The sequence below is a fragment of the Oncorhynchus gorbuscha genome, linkage group LG08 (genome assembly GCF_021184085.1).
Source record: "Oncorhynchus gorbuscha isolate QuinsamMale2020 ecotype Even-year linkage group LG08, OgorEven_v1.0, whole genome shotgun sequence".
Taxonomy (NCBI): Eukaryota; Metazoa; Chordata; class Actinopteri; order Salmoniformes; family Salmonidae; genus Oncorhynchus; species Oncorhynchus gorbuscha.
The window spans coordinates 16,325,821-16,348,592 of NC_060180.1; the positions used below are offsets into that span (position 1 = coordinate 16,325,821).

Sequence of the window (22,772 nt, forward strand, 5' to 3'; positions counted from 1 at the left end):
TGGGGACCTACAATGCTGCATACAATTTTTTTGACATTTTTTGGTGTCTCGGAGCTCCACGGACAATTCCTTCGACCTCATGGTTTGGTTTTGGCTCTGACATGCACTGTCAACTGTAGGACCTTATATAGACAGGTGTGTGCCATTACAAATCATGTCCGATCAGTTGAATTTACCACAGGTGGAGTCCAATCAAGTTGAAGAAACATCTCATTGATGATCAATGGAAACAGGATGCACCCAAGCTGGAATTCGAGTCTCATGGCAAAGGGTCTGAATAAGGTATTTCTGTTTTTTTTAATTTATAATAGACTTGCAAAAATAAAATTCAAACCTGTTTTCTCTTTGTCATTATAGGGTATTGTGTGTAGAAAATGATGAGAGGAAAAAAATATTGAATACATTTTATAATACGGTTGTAACATAACAAAATGTGGAAAAAGTCAAGGGATCTGAATACTTTCCGAATACACTGTATAGATATGAAGTGTGTAAAACAGTATTGAGACATTTTTAAAGTGACCAGTGTTCAATGCCTACAGTATGTACATAGTGCAGCAGTCTATAAGGTGCAGGGTTGAGTACCTGGTGGTAGCCAGCTAGTAAACGTGACTAAAGTTCAAGGCAGAGGTTACTGGGCAGGGGCTGGCTGGCTGGTGACTATTTAACAGTCTGATGGCCAGTTTTTTAGTCTCTCGGTCCCAGCTTTGATGCACCTGTACCCGCCTTCTATATGGTTGAGGGGTGAACAGGCCATGGCTCGGGTGGCTGAGGTCCTTGACATACACGCACACGCACACACACACACACACACACGGAGACCTCTGATTGTGAGATCCAAAAGAGCTAACTCCTTCTCCAAAGGGGTGTAAAGAGTTCAAACATGGCACCTGTTGCCCTTTATCAATATCTTCCTGACTGGTCCAGTGAGGGAGTGAGGTAGCAGAGATAAAGAAGCTGAAGCTGCATATATTTGATCTTCACAGCTTCTTCTGAACTCAGCTGGCACATCATGACCACAGATGCAGATATTGAAAAAACAGTATCCTACCACCTCTATCGCCCAAACCCTCACACTTTCTCTTTTGTTTAATCAAACGTGTTTTCTCCAGGAAACTCCCTCAATATTTAAATAATGATGCTTTCTGATATGTAACCATCCCAGAGGGAGAGTACACACATGTAGATGCTTAAAGCACCGGAGGCTCTTCAGAGACTACTTAGGGTCTTAATGTTAAAGAGAACAGTAGCACTATTTATGTAATTGCATGCCATCAATACAGTGAAACACAATTAAGTCTCTGAATAATGTAAGATAAAATCCCTTCATTGTGAATATGCTGGAGAGCACTGTGTGTCAAAATACAGCAGGAGCCAACAGTTGCAGCGTGTTCCTGTCCAGAAGGAAAGGGCTTCATCTGGTATTGGTTGGCTCTTGGAAAGCTACTGTAAGTCAGTAAACAGGTGATCCAGAATAAATACATGCTAATAAAGGTGTAAAGTAGTAACGTGCCTTGCCAAGTCATTTCATCTCTTCAATAGAGGCATAGATAAATCAAACTGCTACAACATAAGTTAAGTTCAATTGTATTGACCGAGTTGAAAATAAATTGATTCCGTAGGCAGTGTGGTTACGTCAAGTCATATCATACAGCCTAAACCAAGCTGTTATATATTTTAGAAGCGGGTGCTGTTTCCTCCCATATACTTTATTAGAGTGGTGGGTGTTATTTGGTAATATATGTGGATGTCGTTGGAATGAGGCGTACCGTGAAGGTGTAGGTCATCTGCTTCTCTCTGTCCACAGGTTTGAGCAGTCGGAGGTAGCGGGTGATACCGGTCGGGGTTATGGCAAAGCTGGTGCTGAAGTCATCCAGAGTCACTGTCACCAGAGGGTCTTTGCTCTTCAAAAAGTAAAGACATTGGAGAGAAGAGGGTTACCATGGAGACAAGACCTTACTCAAATCTGCAGCTGTGTCACTGAGGAAAAAACAATCGTGAGACAGAACAAGCCAAAACATGTCTGAGTGGTAAAAGACTGCTGACAAAGACAACATAGTATTGAGAACATAGTACTGAGAACAGGAGAAGGCCTTGAAGGAATTATAAGAAATCATGTAATTTTATACCCCCTTATAAAGCACACTACAATTGTACAGTAGGTCTTTCATTGCGGCTCTGGCAACAAGCTACAGCATATGATCGATTTACAGAAACCTATGCTTATGCCGGCCTACTGTTCAATATGTTTGAAAGTAGAAAATATTTTTTTCATTAAAAAAATGCATTCTTGAAGGTGAAAGTTCATGTGTCTTAATAACAAACTCATATGCGATCTTTAAATATAAATATAAAATGGAGTACGGAGTAATTTGGTCTAAAAGTGAGGACCATATATAAAAACATTTCAATACTGTTTTACAACTTTCCCCAAAATTGGTTTTCTTCTCTGGGTTATGTTGGCACAAGGGAGATTTAAGCAGGTTTGGGTTGTTATGGAGATTCAGGTCTGTCAATGAGGCCTGCCTGTCTGCTAAACATTCACACTGCTTTGCCCATTGATCTGTTTCAGAGCTGCACTTTGATGTCTTAATCTCACCCTGCTGAGAGGGAGAGAGTGCAAGAGAGCGAGAGATAGAAAGTTACAGACAGACAAACACAGAGAAAGAGAGACACAGTAAGACATGATACAGAGGGAAAGTGAGTTGGAGAAATCTCTGTTGAGGAGTTTATTGTGTTAGGTGCCATCTGAGGAAATGAATAAAACAATATTTTCAACATCATCAACATAAAGAGAAATATCCTGGTGACAAAAGCACAAACAGAGTGGGGGCGAATGCTGCTGTGCATCTGTGTTCTGAGTGTCTCCTGGTGTGTTGGCAGCCTGTCTCAATGTGTGATTTCAACCATTTAAATGCAGTTGAGGCGCTTAGAAAACCCACTCCTGTCAGCGCCTGTTTGAAATGTGCTTTTCAGAATCATCACCTCAACAACACACACATACACACACACACACACACGCACACACACACATAAACACTGAATGTACTAAATGTATCGGTGCGATCTGTGTATTTACCCACTAATAACATTTTATTTTTTTACTTGACTAGAACAATAGACACACACGGCAAAACACAAAAACATTAGACATTTGTGGATGAAGAAATTGATAATTGGAAGGGAAAACTGAGTCACACATCTGAAAAAACAGACCAAACAGACCATGCAGTAGAGTAAAACCCAAAGGCACACTTTTAGTCATAACAGCATCACAAACCACACGTTTACCTACAGGTGTTTGACCAGGCAGCAGCTACAATAAAGAGACAAAGTAGCGTCAATGATAATACAGTGTGAGGGAGAGTGTTTCCCCATCTTAGCATGGGCTTCTGGAAGTATTTTACTAACATAAACATGTTATAAAATGTAAATATTTAATTGGCTTATGTACTCATGAAATTATTTAGTCTGAAAAGCCCACTATAGGCTTCATATTTTGTATGAAATTTAATTCATTCAAAAGGTTAACATGTACATTTAGTTTCTTGTGTGTAGCCATGCCAGCTAATTCTTATGTGTATTTGTGTGCGCTGTCTGTGTATGTACTTGTGCGTGCATTCATAGTATTGTGTATTTGCAGGTTCATAAGTGACATGCTTGTGCTTGTGAGAGTGTGCGCTTGTGTGTGTGCATGCACACATCCCCAATACCTCTTCAATGTCTTTGTCCAGGGCGATTATGCCCAAGGGGGCAGTGAGGTTGGAGCTGGCAGAGATGGTGGTGCCTACTGGGGAGGACTCACTGACGTATCCCTGGTAGGACTGGAACTGGAAGTACGGAGCCTGGTTGTTCTCATCCAGGACATCAATGATCAGTTCAGCGTATGCTGGGAGTGGGTGGCCATTGTCCTGCTCAGCCTAAAAGAAGCAGAAACGTGTATATTTATTATGAACCCTAAAAATTGTCAAAGACCTCAACCACCCCAGTCTCTACTACTGCATGGCAAGCGGTACCAGAGTGCCAAGTCTAGGACAAAAAGGCTTTTACCCCCAAGCCATAAGATTCCTGAACAGGTAACCAAATGGTTACCCGGACTATTTGCATTGTGTGCCCCCTCTTCCCCCAACCACTCTTTTACGCTGTTGCTACTCTCTGTTCATCATATATGCATAGTCACTTTAACCATACATTCATGTACATACTACCTCAATTGGGCCGACCAACCAGTGCTCCCGCACATTGGCTAACCGGGCTATCTGCATTGTGTCCCACCACCCGCAAACCCTTCTTTTTACACTACTGCTACTCTCTGTTCATCATATACTGTATGCATAGTCACTTTAACGATACCTACATGTACATACTACCTCAACCTCACTGTAACATGTACTGATATGCAACTTACAACATACATGGAACACACAATCATAAGGTGGTCATAAGATTATTATGACAGACGGACTATTTTTGTAATACCTGTTGCAGATCAGTAAACAAAGCTAAACACATTTGAATGCCAGATATTACACCATTTACAAGGACTCAGTGTCACAATTGAAATGGAAACTTCTGAAAGTCAGATTACTAAGGGAATAGAAATGCAGAGGGCATTGTTTTCCCGAAAGACTGTCATTTCAATTACATAAATCATTGGCAAATTAATCAAACAACCACTTTGAATTAGATTCCAGTAATTGGTAAGAAACTTAAAACAAATGCTTTAATCTGGGATGAATGGACGCTAATTAAAATGGTTAGCAGTTCAGTTTCTGTTTTGAATGATACCACAGACTTTATTGTTTATATCAGGGGGGGCCAACCCTCTTCCTGTGTGCAGGCATTTGTTCCAGCCCTATTCTAACACACCTGATTAAAGCTAATCAAGGTCCTGATGAACAGCTGATTGGTAGAATCAGGTGTGTTCAGTGGCATGTATTCATCGATGTCAAGGAAAGCCAGGCTTCCCCACATATTTTAACCCCCCCCCCAAATTATACCTTATCTTTCGACTCTCTGTGTTTTCATAAATTTCCTTAAATTCGCAAGTGGCTGAATCTAGCTCACCGGAGGAATCATCTGAGCGAGGAAAACAATACCCATCTGTCTCAGCATGTGTAGCGCATGTATCTGATGCTGTCTGGCCAAAGAGAGTATGACATGCTGCCACATGTAGCATTTGATTGATTGATGCCAGCGAGCATTTTGCCTCCCATGATGAACATTTTTAGTTTAGCTCAACTCCGGGTGATACTGGCGTAGCAAAACCACCCCTCAAGGGAGGCCAGTTTGGATTTGGTTCCACACCAATCAAATCACATCAAAAGTCAAATGTATTTGTCTGAATTTGTATATATATTATTTGTATATATATTTCTGGTCCACTTGTGTTATTGTCCTGCAGTAGCTTGCTAAAATCGACCCTTTCCTAAGCCATGGATGGAGATATGGATTTGAACTTGAGGTTCCGTACAGGACAATGATTATTACTGAGTTTCTGATCTGACCATAAATTCATACATTGTGCCAATGGCCTGAGACGATTGAAGTCTATATGTAGTATGCTCAAGCTAGCTAGCCAATTTCACTGGTTCCTTGTTGCCCATGCGAGGTAGTAAGGCTAGCAAGCATTTTATCCTGGTAGCCTACAGTCTAGGAGAACAAAAACAAAAAATGTGTACTATAGGAGGATGACATTGATGTTCATCTAGTCTGGGTGAGTTAACATGTTTTTCTACTTGCACACATGAAGTAGGCTCACAAGAATGGCGCGAGAGAAGATGGCTGCCGTTTTACGGGATCCTAACCAATTGTGCTATTTTGTGTGTTTTTCACGTTCTTTGTAACTTATTTTGTACATCACGTTTCTGCCACCAACTCTTATAACCGGAAAGAGCTTCTGGATATCAAAACAGTGATTCCTCACCTCGAACTAAAGCCAGATGTTTTATTTAATGAGTAGGACGCGAAGGATTTACCTGACCAGGTCCAAATCAAATCAAATCAAATTTTATTTGTCACATACACATGGTTAGCAGATGTTAATGCGAGTGTAGCGAAATGCTTGTGCTTCTAGTTCCGACAATGCAGTGATAACCAACAAGTAATCTAACTAACAATTCCAAAACTACTGTCTTATACACAGTGTAAGGGGATAAGGAACATGTACATACGGATATATGAATGAGTGATGGTACAGAGCAGCATACAGTAGATGGTATCGAGTACAGTATATACATATGAGATGAGTGTGTAGACAAAGTAAACAAAGTGGCATAGTTAAAGTGGCTAGTGATACATGTGTTACATAAGGATGCAGTCGATGATGTAGAGTACAGTATATACATATGCATATGAGATGAATAATGTAGGGTAAGTAACATTATATAAGGTAGCATTGTTTAAAGTGGCTAGTGATATATTTACATCATTTCCCATCAATTCCCATTACCCACTCGCTATCATTCACATGAAGACACCAGTACAGGGGATGCAGGTCGGAATGCCTTGTGAGAATTTGTCAGGGAGTGGGTAACCAGTCTCCACCATCCATCCTATTGGCCACGTGCAATCATTGGAGAATAAACTGGATGAGCTCCATTCAAAACTATCCTACCAACGGGACATTAAGAACTGTAACATGTTTCACAGAGTCGTGGCTGAAATAGGACATGGATAATATACAGTTGGCTGCTTTTTCCGTGCATCAGCAAGACAGAACAGCTACCTCCGGTACGACAAGGGGTCAATAGCAGCTGGTGCTCAAAATCAAATATTAAGGAAGTCTCAAGGTTTTGCTTGCCTGAGGTAGAGTATCTCATGATAAGCTGTAGACCATACTATTTACCTAGAGAGTTTTCATCTACATTTTTTGTAGCTGTCTATTTACCACCACAAACCGATGCTGGCACTAAGACCGTACTCAGCGAGCTGTATTAAGCCATAAGCAAACAAGAAAATGCTCATCCAGAGGCGGCTCTCCAAGTGGCCGGGGACTTTAATGCAGGGGAACTTAAATCCATTTTACCAAATTTACACCAGCATGTCACATGTGCAATAAGAGGAAAAAAATCACTAGACCACATTTACTCCACACACAGAGACACGTACAAAGCTCTCCCTCAATCTCTATTTAGTAAATCTGACCATAATTCCATCTTCCCGATTTCTACTTATAAGCAAAAACTAACGCAGGAAGTACCAGTGACTCGCTTAATACGGAAGTGGTCATATGACGCAGACGCTAAGCTACAGGATTGTTTTGCAAGCACAGACTGGAATATGTTCCGGGACTCATCCGATGGCAATGAGGAGTATACCACATCAGTCAACGGCTTCATCAATAAGTGCATTGATGACGTGGTCCTCACAGTCACCCCACGTACATACCCCAACCAGAAGCCATTGAAGGTAACTTGCCAAAATGACTACCAACCCGTAACACTCACGTCTGTACCCATGAAGTGATTTGAAAGGCTGGTCAGGGCTCACATCAACCCAGAAATCCTAGACCCACTCCAACTTGCATACCACCCCAACAGATCCACAGATGACACACACTATTGCACTCAACACCGCCATTTCTCACCTGGACAAAAGGAACACCTACGTGAGAATGCTGTTCATTGACTACAGCTCAGCGTTCAACACCATAGTGCCCACGAAGCTCATCACTAAGCTAAGGACCCTGGGACTAAACACCTCCCCCTGCAACTGGATCCTGGATTTCCTGACGGGCCGCCCCCAGGTGATAAGGGTAGGCAACAACACATCTGCCACGCTGATCCTCAACACAGGGACCCCCAGGGGTACGTGCTTAGTCCCCTCCTGTACTCCCTGTTCACCCAGAGCCCTTCATAAGGCAAATAAAATAGAGGTTCTTCCCATCCACTCCACTCTGAATTCCAGCTCCTTCCCTCTGGCCTCAGGTACAGACTACCTAAGGTTAAAAAATAGGGCCAAGTACTCTTTTATTCCGAATGCATTTGTGCAACTTAACAAAATGTTAGACTAATTGCACTTAGCACTTGCACTATGAAACTGCACTTACCCTGCCTATTTGTTTGTAAAAGTCCTTTGCTATTTATTTTTCATTTTTAGATGTGATATGTTTTATGACTGCTGCTAGATGAATTGCCTCTCTGAAGACATTAAACGTTTTCTGTCCAAGCACGACTCCAAGCACGACTCCAACACCATCATTAAGTTTTTCAACAACATAACGTTGGTAGGCCTGATAAATGAGACAGCCTATAGAGAGAAGGTCAGAGACCTGGCAGTGTGGTGTTAGGACAACAACCTCTCCCTCAATGTGATCAAGACAAAGGAGATGACCGTGGTCTCCAGGAAAAGGAGGGCTGAGCACGCCCCCATTCTCGTGAATTTGGCGCATGTGACAAATAAAATTGGATTTGATTTGACTCACACACGCACAGAAATATAATCAGCACCATGGACAGCCACGTGATATTTAGCAACGTTGATTGGACTAAATTGTTTGTGGTATCTTGATTTGATGATGTTGAACTGTTTAAGTTGAAATGCTTCTGGAATAGCTGAGAAAGTGCTCCTGTTTTCTTTGTGCTGACTTGGGGTAACTCGCTGTGTTTCTACATCAGTAGCTGTGTAGTAAACTGTTGGAAATATTAACTGTTTGTTACGTGCAATATGTGCAGACTTCACCGGACTGATGCGGCTCTCTGGTTATGTGATGTGTTGTTAAATTTATTCCACCACTGAAGACATTAAACGTTTTCTGAATCTGAATCTGTCCAAGCACGACTCCAACACCATCATTAAGTTTTCCGACGACACAACGTTGGTAGGCCTGATTTATCTTTTTGTTGTCACGGCCTTATTGTATATCATGGTGGCCTATGAACGAACGGGTTATAGAGCAAACATAGTACAACATAGGTTGTAATATGGCTTCCTCAGTGATTTTACCCACGCACCGCTACTGAGTGTGTTTGAGCTGGGCTGAAGCAAAGACCTGCACCCCTAGTAGCTCTCTTAACAATGTGCCTTCTCATGCTGCTCACCGTGGAAACCAGTTCAATGGATAAGTGCATCCAAATCATATCATTTTGTAATGTGGATCTTTGATGTTAAACCTAGCTATTGACAAGCAGTCACAGCAATCAGACACTTAATCTAAATGTCAGCATTCGTATTTGCTTGAGGCAATCATAAAACTGTGTGCACATTCAATGCACCATTCAACACCCGATTAGAACGTTCTGACAAAGACCAGGACATGTTCAAAACATTGTCCTTCTGGGGGGACATAAATAACCGTCTTAATTTAACCCAGCAGCTAAGAGATCATCATTGTACCGTGTACACACACTTGTACTCAACATTCTTTTTTGTACTCAACAAACCATGTCGGTGTCTTGTGTAATGGACAGTGGATAATACGATACTGTAACCAATCTATGTGAAAAAAACACAGGGGTGTACAGGTTGCTTCCATTGTTTTTGCATTTATTGCAGCACAGTTGGTGGGGGAATTTACTACAGTAACATGCCACATTAGCACGCATCAATTTACATGTCGCTTCAGCCAAGTATCACATGAGCTTTTAGTGATAGTTACACTGTAACCTAACACGCGTGTGAAACTATATCCTAGCATGGATGATGAGCCACCGATTGTGTGCAGTCATACAGTCAGACCACCATAATTCCTCAAAAATATATTACACAATTACTTGATCTAAGGCAGTTCCTGCACAAATGTTGTTTCATTGCAAGTGAACCTGGCGAGGAGGAGAGAATGAGAGGCGTAGAGGAAGGGAGGAGGGAAGGCAGAGAGATGACCTGAATACTATGATGCCATCATGCTAGCAGAGGGAACCTACTGACCCACCACGCTAGTATGTACTGTAGATTTTCTGTAGTCTAAAGATCCAAATAAGAGATCACAGTAACTACGTTTCCATCCACAGTTTTTGTGCGAGTAAAGTCATACCGTATAAAAAAAATCACAACTGCTGTGATGGTAACAGGAAGTTTCAGTATAACTTTATAAATGCCGACATCATTCTTTCGTTCGACATGGTGTTATCTTTTTGGGTGGTGAAAGTGCTTCTTTTCTTGATGCTCCTTTACAATAAATATTGAGGGTCTAATTCTGGTGACTTGATGCTTGAGTATCGTTTGACAACTGAAAATATTCTTGCTCTTATCAGTAATAATCTCATCATGTAGACTAGCCAACCCGCAGCCTACCCTCACTGTACAGTATATACCCGAGCTGTTGGCTAGAGCGTACATGCCAAGATCAAAGTAGGCACATTTGCTATTTATTAACGCAACAGTTTTTGTGACAAAACTATCGGTTTAAAATGTGATGGAAACACATTGAACTTTAGATTTTTATCCGGTACGTGAAAACTTCAGCGAAAAAGTACATTTTGTGTGTACTACGTCATCACACACTGATTTTTATTCACAAGTTCGTTCAGTGGAGACACACCACTGGTGGAAAAATTCACATATCTTCTTTATGCTGATTTTAAAATATTTGAATGAAAAGTCCCCAATTAGATGTAAACCTAGCTACTCACAAGAAAATATATTCTTTAGGACGTTCTCTCTGTTTTCTTTTTAAGGTCGGAGTACCTGTGCATAGAATCTATGGAATTTCATAGAATCTATTGCAAGTATATTGGAGTATAAAATAAAAGATTACCCTGGTCATTGCTTTGCTATCCAACTTTCACTTTTAGTGTGCTGCCTCATCTGTCCATCTTTCTCATATCCTCCTGCTGCCCAGCTTGAAGAGCACTCCTTCCATGTCTACCACCACCAATTTATCTGTACATCTTCACTGTGTCCATCTCCTGTGACCATCCCCACCTCCTGCACATCTCAGACTGATGAGATTGGACAACCATCGACCCACCACCCACTTCTACCCTGTGGTTTCTCCCTAGGATCTAATCTACTCTCAGGAACACCGGAGGGAAAATGCTTTTAGAAGGAGGAGATGGGGAGAGAGAGAGGCAGCGAGTGAAAGCGTTAGGCAGATAGAGAGAGGGTAGGAGGGAAAAGGATGATGAAGTATGTTCCCTTGTGGTTTGTCTCTTTAGTAATGTCCCTGTTTCTGGGAGGCAGTGGTAAATTACCTGTGTTCCGTTGCTAGAACACACCAGGCTGCAGGAAACTCTCTGCCACCTACAGTCACTGTTTATCACTCAATCTTCATTGCCCCCCCCTCAATCCCCTCTCTCTCTCTATTTCTCTTGTTATTTTTTTCTTTCCCCTTCCTCTGTATTGATCTGACTATTATTGTCTCCTCCTCTTTCCCCATCCATTCATCTCACCCATCTTTATTTTTCACTTTTGTCCTAGCCACCCTCTGAGAGAAAATGGCTTTTTCCAATGAGACATCAGAATCAATGATAAAATTTGTGCAACATGTCCTTGGTGCTGAACATTCTACAACAAGTGACAATAAAATACAACAATGTTATACTATTTTCTCTCCTCCACGTATCTCAATGTATTTCAATGGCAGTAGGCATATTTGTAAAGCAGTATATGCTAGCCAACATAAAGAGCAGTCTCCAGATACCAACCTATAATTCTCGATCTTCTTCCCTGCTGTCATTACGTTGGCCTGGGGGATAGGTTTATGACAGTCATAAATACCTCTTCCCCCCTTTTTTCCTCTCTCTACCCTACTGAGGTTACATTTGCCAAAACCCTTGGTTAACATAGAGATTCGGGAAACATCAGAAGGTGGGGGGAAATTAACTATATTCTGGTAATGCGACCAATATGCGGTGGTACTTAATGAATATGATATCAGTTCGGTTGTCATCTGAGACATTCTCATCAATGAGAAGATGACATAAACTCAACACATCAGAGTTATCGGATTCACATGGAATTATTGTTCAATTTAAATGTTTGAATATGAAATTATTTGTGATGGGATGAAATGTGATTTTAGCTTCTAAAATGTGAGATTTGGGTTTTCATAAGATAAGGCTGCTCAATCAGTGGCCCGCCCTGTGAAGGGACATAGGCTATACAACTTTTCAAACATGCCCTCCTCTCCCTTCCTATATAAGCCCTTGACGACAAAATAACTTCCTGTTCCGGGGATGTAGGATGACAGTCCTATGGCAGAATGGTTCAGAATGGTTCAGATAATAACTACAGAATGAAGCCAACATCAGCCTGAGCTTTGGTTTGCGAATGGTATGAACTATGAACTCTTATTCATACGTAGAATGTATGCACACATGAGTGTAAGTCGCTTTGGATAAAAGCGTCTGCTAAATGGCATATATTATTATTATTATTCACTACAGAAGTGCTACCTCCTAGCCGTTGAGTTAGCAACCGCAGCTGCAAACGCAGGTTAGGAACAGAGTATGCCGTCTACCACACAACAACGTTACTACAACGTATCCAATTGACCACCAGAGACATTTTTCAAAGGACAAAGGACAAAGGACTCGGTTTGGCAACACAGCCTTCCAAACGCAGCTCAGAGTAAATATTAATTACATTTTCCTTTTCCAAATGGGCGGTAATTTAGAATGCATACTATACTGTATTTACGATAGACCAGCTTCTTCCCTTTGTTCCTCAGTCTTCCTGCTCCTTCACTAATCCCAGCCCCTTTTCTTTTGTGTAACAAGCTGTCATATCTGTTCCGCCCGCTAGGGACATTTTCCTTTAAGACGTAATTTGTAATCAAGTTATTATTAATTGTGTGTATGTGTAATTCTGTGTGATTAGTTAGGTATTTAGTAAATAAATATTTAAACCCAATTTTGTATTGCTGATTTAACTTGTTAGCCAGGGTTCGTGCAGATAAAATAATTTACAACTTTCAGATGAGACTGAATTAAGACAACGATTGACATTGACTGCTATTGATGTAAAATATTACTAGGTCTTTAAGAGTTTATTCGGAAGATAACAGCTATATAAATATTATTTTGTGGTGCCCGACTCTCGTTAATTACATTTACATGATAAGCTCACTCAGGTGATATTAATTACGGATAAATTATTTTATAGAATAGCATGTTATTTCACTTAATCCGGCATAGCCAAAGACACGATACTTCTGATTCCCCCAGCACCAGGTCCATCTCCATGTGACTCAGCTAGATAAGCCTGACATCGCACCATAGACAACTCTCCTGGCGACACAAAACATAATCTTCACACATCATCACTCTCTCCTCTCCTCTGCGTGGAGATCACTCCCTCCTCTGCTCTCCTCTCTGTGTGCATGGCAACCTGATCAGTGCTCAGGGGCTACCGTTTTAAATGGAGAGAGGTTCTGGGTGGTGGATGATAGTCTGCTCTGTTCATCATCACAGGTAATCCCTAGTTCTGATCAGGATTCATAAGAAGGTTACAGCAACAATTCCTATCACATGTTCCTAGATTACTGACACTTCTGTAAGTATTGGTTTAGTTGCCTTTTGTCAGGCTTAAAGGCTGACTAAGCTTACCCAAATTCTCTGGTTAATAGTGTGATACATGTTGCACCTTGATTTCAGGTTAAAGGTGGGTTTGCTTACTTTGATGATGAGGGTAAATTTGGTGTACAGGTCTCTGCTGACTGGTTTCAAGAGGAGGAGCTCTGCGGTCGTCTTGTTCAGGGAGAAGTAGTCTGGGTACTTTGAGGGCTGGCCTGAAGTAAAACAACACGCACAAATAATCTGTTTTTGTGCTTTTGGACATGAATGGTGACCATTGATAAGACATAGCGATTAAAGGATCAAAGTGGAATAGTGGAACTGATCATGCAAACATGCATGTGTGTGACTGGTAGCTCTGTGAGGAACCTACCAACCAGTATGTAGTAATGGATCCCTGGCCTTTTAGACGGGGGCTGAATGTTCCTGTCCATGTCCACAGCTTGAATAGGTGGGGTCACCCCCAGTGGGTTCAGTTCACTCTGAAAAGGAGGGAGGAAGGAAGAGGGGGGAGTCAGTAACCAATTAACTGTGTTAGTAGTTTGTATCCCCATTACACTGTTAAGCCTTTTGCGAACAAGGGAAACGTGACAAAATGCAAATAAATGTTCAATATTAAATATCATAAACAATATATCAGTATTATGGCTTTGTTAGATTCAGTCCCCATTCACACAGTACACTACTGTTAACACAACAGGCTAACAATCTAATTAAACAGCTTTAGGTTTCTTCTTCCTCAGAATTCTCACCAACATGCATAATAGTACCATACATCACAGCTAATCTGTTTGTTGTGCTGTAGGCTAGGCTACTTCTCTTATTCACGCACACTCATTGCTAATAGACACCCTTAGTACTAATTAGCTTGCTCTGCATTTCCCTAGTGTACCCACATATGGCTAATACAGTAAGTGGATGTGTGCTTAGCGGTTTGCGTTGTACTTCCCAAGCACAGGAAGGCACATGGCTAACCAACAGCTCTGGCAGAATCCCTCCCTTGGGGAAAGTATTTATATCCTAGGGTCCACTGTAATCCTTATTCCCCCGCACGCACGCACGCACGCACGCACGCACGCACGCACGCACGCACGCACGCACGCACGCACGCACGCACGCACACACACACACACACACACACACACACACACACACACACACACACACACACACACACACACACACACACACACACACACACACACACACACACACACACACACACACACACACACCACCACTTTTACAATGTATAGAGGTGCGCTAAATCAAATCCCTCTAGCTCTGCACAATGATGATTAGCTATAATACACCTCCAGCAGCCATTCTCGTGAGGACTCCAGAGCAGATAGCTAATAACCCTAAGGGAGCAAATAAATACATATCAACTCAATAAGGTGTGTCTAGCCTCTATAATTACATACAATACACTCATCAATTATTCATTCAGAGAAAAGCCTCACCATACAGCATATGAATTTGCAGTGCCTTTAGAAAGTATTCACACCCTTTTCCACATTTTGTTGTGTTACAGCCTGAATTCAAAATGGATTCAATTGAGAATTTGGGGTCACTGGCCTACACACAATACCACATAATGTCAAAGTAGAATTATATTTTTAGAAATGTTTACAAATGAATAACAAATGAAAAGCTGAAATGTCAATAAGTATTCAACCCCGTTGTTATGGCAAGCCTAAATAAGTTCAGGAATAATAATGTGATTAAACTCAGATTATAATTGCATTATTATCTGTGTGTGCAATAATAGTGTTTAACATGAGTTTCGAATGACTACCTCATCTCTGTACACCACACACAATTATCTGTAAAGGTCCCTTAGTAGAGCAATGCCTCGCAAATGAAGGGCACCTATCGGTAGATGGGTAAAAGTAAAAACAAAACATGAAATATCCCTTTAAGCATGGTGAAGTTGTTAATTACACTTTGGATGATGTATCAATACACCCAGTCACTACAAAGATACAAGTGTCCTTCCTAAATCAGTTGCCAGAGAGGACGGAAACCGCTCAAGGATTTCACCATGATGCCAAAGGTGACTTTAAAACTATTAAAGAGCTTAATAGCAGTGATAGGAGAAAACTGAGGATGGATCAACAACATTGTCGTTATTCCACAACACTAACCTACATGATAGAGTGTAATGAAGGAAGCCTGAACAGGATAAACATATTTCAAAACATGCATCCTGTTTGCATTAAGGCACTAAAGTAAAACAGCAAACAACGTGGCAAAGAAATTAGCATTAATTCCTGAATACAAAGCTGTATGTTTGGGGCAAATCCAACACAACACATCACTGATTAACATATTTTAAATAATGGTGGTGGCTGGATCATGTTATGGGTATACTTGTCATCAGCATGGACCAGGGAGTTTTTTTGATAAAAAGAAATGGAATAGAGCTAAGCACAGAAACATTTCCTGAGGAAAACATGGTTCAGTCTGCTTTCCAACAGACATTATGAGACAAATGCACCTTTCAGCACGACAATAACCTAAAACACAGGAACAAATTTACACTGGAGTTCCTTACCAAGATGACATTGAATGTTCCTGAGTGGCCAAGTTACAGTTTTGACTTAAATCGACTTGAAAACCTATGACAAGACCTGGAAATGGCTGTCTAGCAATGATCAACAACCAACTTGACAGATCTTGAATCATTTAAAAAATAATAATGTGCAAATATTGTACAAAATATTGTACAAAATATTGTACAATCCACGTGTGCAAAGCTCTTAGAGCCAAAGGTGATTCTAACATGTATTGATTAACATGTATTGTTTTATTTTTCATAAATGTCCACTATGTCATTACATATTATTTTGTGTACAAAAAAAGTTAAATCAATTTTAATCCCACATTGTAATACTTTCTGAAAGCACTGCAGTAACACAATGGTTTTACTGCAGCAGGAAAAGTTTTCCAAGCAACTACCAGAAAAAAAGCTGATAATATAGCCTTGCAATCTAGGAAGGCTGAACAAACTCTGCAAAACAAATTAGGTAACTGTAACGGCGTTCTTCGTTTGTCGAAAGAGAGTCGGACCGAAATGCAGCGTGGTGGTTACTCATGTCTTTAATGAATGAATCGCGGTACAATACATGAAATAACTAATAAATACAAAAACAACAAACGGAACGTGAAACCTATTACAGCCTAACTGGTGAACACTACACAGAGACAGGAACAATCACCCACAAAATACAAAGTGAAACCCAGGATACCTAAATACGGTTCCCCATCAGAGACAACAAGAATCACCTGACTCTGATTGAGAACCCCCTCAGGCAGCCAAGCCTATACTAGACACACCCCTAATCAACCACAATCCCAATGCCTACAAAAACCCCAATACGACAATACAATAACCCCATGTCACACCCTGGCCTGAACAAATAATTAAAGAAAACACAAAATACTAAGACCAAGGCGTGACAGTAACATTTTATAATAACCCCTGGTCATAAAGAATTGATAAAATATTGTCAATTGCATTTTAAACATTTATTAATATTTTATCTTATATTTACTAATGTTAGTAAGCTATTCATTAATATATCTATAGATATACAGGACCAGTCAAAAGTTTGGTCACACCTACTCATTCCATGGTTTTTCTTTATTTTTACTATTTTCTACATTGTTGAATAATAGTGAAGCCATCAAAACTATGAAATAACACAAGGAAGCATGTAGTAACCACAAAAGTGTTAAACAAATGAAAATATATTTCATATTTGAAATTCTTCAAAGTAGCCACCCTTTGCCTTGATGACAGCTTTGCACATTCTTAGCATTTTCTCAACCAGCTTTATGAGGTAATCACCTGGAATGCATTTCAATTAACAGGTGTGCCTTGTTAAAAATGTATGACAAGGTAGGGGTTGAATACAGAAGATAGCCCTTTTTGGTAAAAGACCAAGTCCATATTATGGCAAGAACATCTCAAATAAGAAAAGAGAAATGACAATCCATCATTACTTTAAGACATGAAGGTCAGTCAATACAGAACATTTAAAGACATTTGAAAGTTTCTTCAAGTGCAATCGAAAAATGATCAAGCGCTATGATGAAACTGGCTCTCATGAGGACCGCCTCAGGATTTGAAGACCCAGACTTACCTCTGCTGCAGAGGATAAGTTCATTAGAGATACCAGCCTCAGAAATTGCAGCCCATAAATTATTTCCAGAATTCAAGTAACAGACACATCTCAGCATCAACTGTTGTTGGAGACCGCGTGAATCAGGCCTTCATGGTAAAATTGCTTCAAAGAAATTACTACTAAAGGACACCAATAAGAAGAAGAGACTTGCTTCGGGCAAGAAACACGAGCAATAGAGATTAGACTGGTGGAAATCTGTAATTTGGTCTGATGAGTCCAAATTGGAGATTTTTGGTTACAACCACCGTGTTTTTGTGCGACGCAGGGTAGGTGAACGGATGATCTCTGCATGTGTGGTTCCCACCTTGTGGACTGTAGTGGACTGGAATAATGTGGAATGTGGAATAATGTGTGGAATAATACTCCCTAACTTGACTGATAAGAAGACCTTTGAGAGGCGTGAAGGAGTACTGGACTCAAGCTGGGATGATAACACCATCTGCCCAGCCACAGAGATTGATCGTTCATCCTAGACACAGAAAGGGGTCTGTTTGGGAAGGGAGGCCTAGTTGGAGGTTATAAATATATGTTGTGACTCTGTATCTGCTCTCACTGCTGCATAACCTAGTGTGGTGAATACATCTAGCTAGAGCTTTCTTTTGGTATCCATCTGGATTACTGAGCCGGAGTTTAGAACCTAACTATTGCCGTTATTGGCTGGATTCACCAAGATTTGTAGTCAAAACTAAAGAGTCTGAATCAGTGGAACAGGAGCCTGCACAAAACAAGGTAGGCAAGTTCCTACACCTGACACCACTCATTCTGTCATGTTGGGGAGATGGGTTGGAGGTGGAATATAAATTATGGGAAACCTAGAAAGCCTGGATTTATTCAGTAGGCCTACTGTGTGTACGACCGGTCATAGACCTATGATTTGGAGCCCATAGGGGGTTTAGCCATCAGAAGGTTAAGACTATGCACTCTATGCCTAGGAGGTTTAGCCACCAGCATGTTAAGACCATGCACTATATTCCTAGGAGGTTTAGCCAACAGCATGTTAAGACTATGCACTATATTCCTAGGAGGTTTAGCCAACAGCATGTTAAGACTATGCACTATATTCCTAGGAGGTTTAGCCAACAGCATGTTAAGACTATGCACTATATTCCTAGGAGGTTTAGTCATCAGAATGTTAAGACTATGCACTATATTCCTAGGAGGTTTAGCCAACAGCATGTTAAGACTATGCACTATATTCCTCTGAGGTTTAGACATCAGAATGTTAAGACTATGCACTATATTCCTAGGAGGTTTAGTCATCAGAATGTTAAGACTATGCACTATATTCCTCGGAGGTTTAGTCATCAGAATGTTAAGACTATGCACTATATTCCTAGGAGGTTTAGCCAACAGCATGTTAAGACTATGCACTATATTCCTAGGAGGTTTAGCCACCAGCATGTTAAGACTATGCACTATATGCCTAGGAGGTTTAGTCATCAGAATGTTAGCCTAGGCACTATATGCCTAGGAGGTTTAGCCACCAGAATGTTAGCCTAGGCACTATTTGCCTAGGAGGTTTAGCCACCAGAATGTTAGACTAGGCATTGTTATATGCCTGGGGAAATATGAAACATTCAGATGTTGGCTAAATTTGTTACCTTGAAAAGACAGTACTTGAAGTGAAGCTTTTAGGGGACACAATTAGACAGAGCGAGAGAGAGAGAAAGAGAGACAGAAAGAGAGAGTAAGCGAGAGCAATAGAGCGAGAGAGAGAGAAAGCAAGATAGAGAACAAGAGATAGAGAAAGTGACAGAGAGAGAAAGAGATAGACTTTCCCATCCTGCTCTCTAGCTTCCAACATTTCTTCCACTGATGAGAAAGCTGAGCTTTGGGTACTGTACTGTAGAAATCCACACAGCTCCCCGGCCCTGCATACTTAGCAGTCTGCAAACCTTTTATCATTAATTATAAATCACCCTGACTCCTCTCAGCCAACAACTGGATTCACTATGACTCTCTATTTCTCTCTCTTTATCCATGTCTCTAACTATTTAGGTCACTGTCCATCTCCTCTCCTTCTCCCTTTCTCAGTCACTATCACCATATTTTTAAGTATTTCTCTCTAACTCCCTCAGGGACCCAGTGACACAGGGTGAGCAGAGAAGACACAGAGATCCATTGTCAAAAAACACATGGGACTGTCACGTTCTGCAACTCCAATCTCAGTTTGACACTGTAGTTGGTCACTACCTCCCAGCACTCATAAAGGCCTCTTCCTCTTCTCTCTCTCCCTCTTATTTCTGACATCCTGTGAGAGATGTCAGGTCCACAGCACCCCACCACACCCCCCCCCCCTTTCTTTCCCTCGGTCTGACTACCCCCACCCCTCTCTCCATCTCTTTCTGCTCTACATCTCCTACCAAAGCTATATCAATCTCTATCGCTTTTTGATCGGAATTCAGCTGGTGTTTTTAGTCTGAAGCTAACTGAAACTTCAGCTGTAATTGCTGTTCCACCAGACCAGAAAATGCTTTTAAATGACCATGCTGAGACAAAACAGCAAGGATTAGTGTGCGTGAGGAACACGCTCACACTTCAAACACTGCAGATGTGGCATTTACTTCCCCACTCTCCTGCCATGCTGTTCTGCCAGTGTGGTGCTGGTCTGTGCCAGTATAGCGCTGTGACTTATGATATACACACTTGTCAGATCATCACCTGCCTGACACTCACTCACTCACTCACTCACTCACTCACTCACTCACTCACTCACTCACTCACTCACTCACTCACTCACTCACTCACTCACTCACTCACTCACTCACTCACTCACTCACTACCTGTTCGCTTACACGCGCACAAAGCCTAATCCTCCTCCCATACCCCCACTAACCTAACCCTAAACATTACCCCTGAGCATAAAATAGCCTTATACCTTGTGGGAATTGGTCAAATGTCCTTGTTTTACTGTTGTTGTGAGGACTTCTTGTTTTACTATCCTTGTGAGGACTTCTGGTAACCAGGATAGCAAAACCAAAAACATACACACACAGTGTGTTTTGTACCGGTTTGGTGAATTCTGGTATGGTGACTCGGTAGGTGACTGGGTTGCAGTCGTGGGTGTTGTTGACCAGGACACAGGGCAGGAACATGGGGCCCAGGTCATCTCCATCCAGAACGTCTATTGTCAATGTGGTCGTAGCGGTCCGCCTATTGGCATCGTACGGGGCACGGTCCTGTAGGATGCAAGTCAACATGATTACTTACCAAAGCTATTAATGAATAACACATTGAAATATCATCAAAATCAATCAAAGGAGACCAATTTCTCTTTTCAATTCCATGATCAACTTTGTAATATTAGTGATCATAATGGGTTGAGAAATATATATTAATGTACCATCGCTCTACTTAAAATATAATTCTGTAGCATTACAGTGCCTGATTCATAATCCTTGTCAGGGACTCTTCACGGCTAATGACCAGCAGTAATAAGCAAGGCCACACTACATCTTTTATAAAAATGCATTTATTAAAAACCTAAGCATTTAAACCAGTCTCATTAGAGCCACTTGATTTCCAATATCTAATGTGGCCTGCTGGGAGTCTGGGAGCCACTGCCCTTCCTCTTATTAAAGTTCTAATTAAATAAGTCCTGATATGTTAGGCTGTTAGCCTACGAACAGTTATCTGACAGAGCTCCAAAGAGAGCCTGGAGTCGTTATGCAAATTTGGAAATAAATAGTAATGGAAACAGGAAAAAGGGACTGACCTTTCAGTTAGGTCGTTCTGGACTAAAAGTAGTTATGGGCTATGTAACTTGTAGGCTATTTGAACTTTGATTGTTTGTGGATTTGTTTCTTGTTAAGGAATAAACAATGGTCTCTTGATGAGGAGCTGTCTCCATCCTTTCATAATCCAGAACACAAATATCTACATAACCACAACAAATCAATGATCATTGTGCTGCTTTTATTCTAGGATTAGAACACCATGTCAGTCAAGAAAAGAATTAAAAACAGTCAAACAATCAAAGCGTATAGAGGCTTTGTAAAAAGCTTTGCGCTTTAATTGCAAATGTGTCATCTGCAACAGCTGCTATCTTTCCTACCAATTATGTACATTTTAATTTCAGTAACAACAAATAGTAACTACACAGAACAAAAAAATAAAATGCAACAAGTGTTGATCCCATGTTTCATGAGCTGAAACAAAAGATCTCAGAAATACTTACAAAAATCGTATTTATCTCAAATTTTATGCACAAATTGGTTCACATCCCTGTTAGTGAGCATTTCTCCTTTGCCAAGATAATCCATCTACCTGACAAGTGTGGCATATCAAGAAGCTGATTAAATAACATGATCATTACACAAGTGCACCTTGTGTTGGGGACAATAAAAGGCCTGTCTAAAATGTGCAGTTTCGTCACACAACACAATGCCACTGAAGCCATTGAAGAGGAGTGGAATAACATTCCACAGGCCACAATCAACAGGCTGATCAACTCTATGCGATGGAGATGTGTTGCACTGCATAAGGCAAATGGTGGTCACATCAGATACTGACTGGTTTTCCTCACCCCTACTTTTTCTTGAAGATATCTGTGACTAACAGATGGATATCTGTATTCCCAGTCATGTGAAATCCATAGATTAGGGCCTAATTAATTGATTTCAATCGACTGATTTCCTTATACAGTGCCTTGCAAAATGATTAATCCTTTTTGGCGTTTTACCTATGCTGTTCATTACAACCTATATTTTAAGCTTCTAAATAAGATATGGTGATACCAATTACCTTCAGAAGTCACATAAGTAGTTAAACAAAGTCCACCTGTGGGCAATCTAAGTGTCACATGATCTCAGTATATATACACCTGTTCTGAAAGGCCCCAGAGTCTGCAACACCCCAAAACAAGGGGCACCACCAAGCAAGTGGCACCATGAAGACCAAGGAGCTCTCCAAACAGGTCAGGGCCAAAGTTGTGGAGAAGTACAGATCAGGGTTGGGTTATAAAAAGAGATCAGAAACGTTGAACATCCCATGGAGCACCATTAAATCCATTATAAAAGACGGCAACACAAGAAACCTGCCAAGAGAGGGCCGCCCACCAAAACTCACGGATCAGGCAAGGAGGACATTAATCAGAGAGGCAAAAAAGAGACCAAAGATAACCCTGAAG

The 22,772-nt window shown here is 41.0% G+C and overlaps 1 pseudogene; it reads right to left on the reverse strand.

The window, feature by feature from the left end:
• The window catches only part of LOC124041257, a 279,206-nt pseudogene that overhangs the window by 150,047 nt on the left and 106,387 nt on the right, over positions 1-22,772 (reverse strand).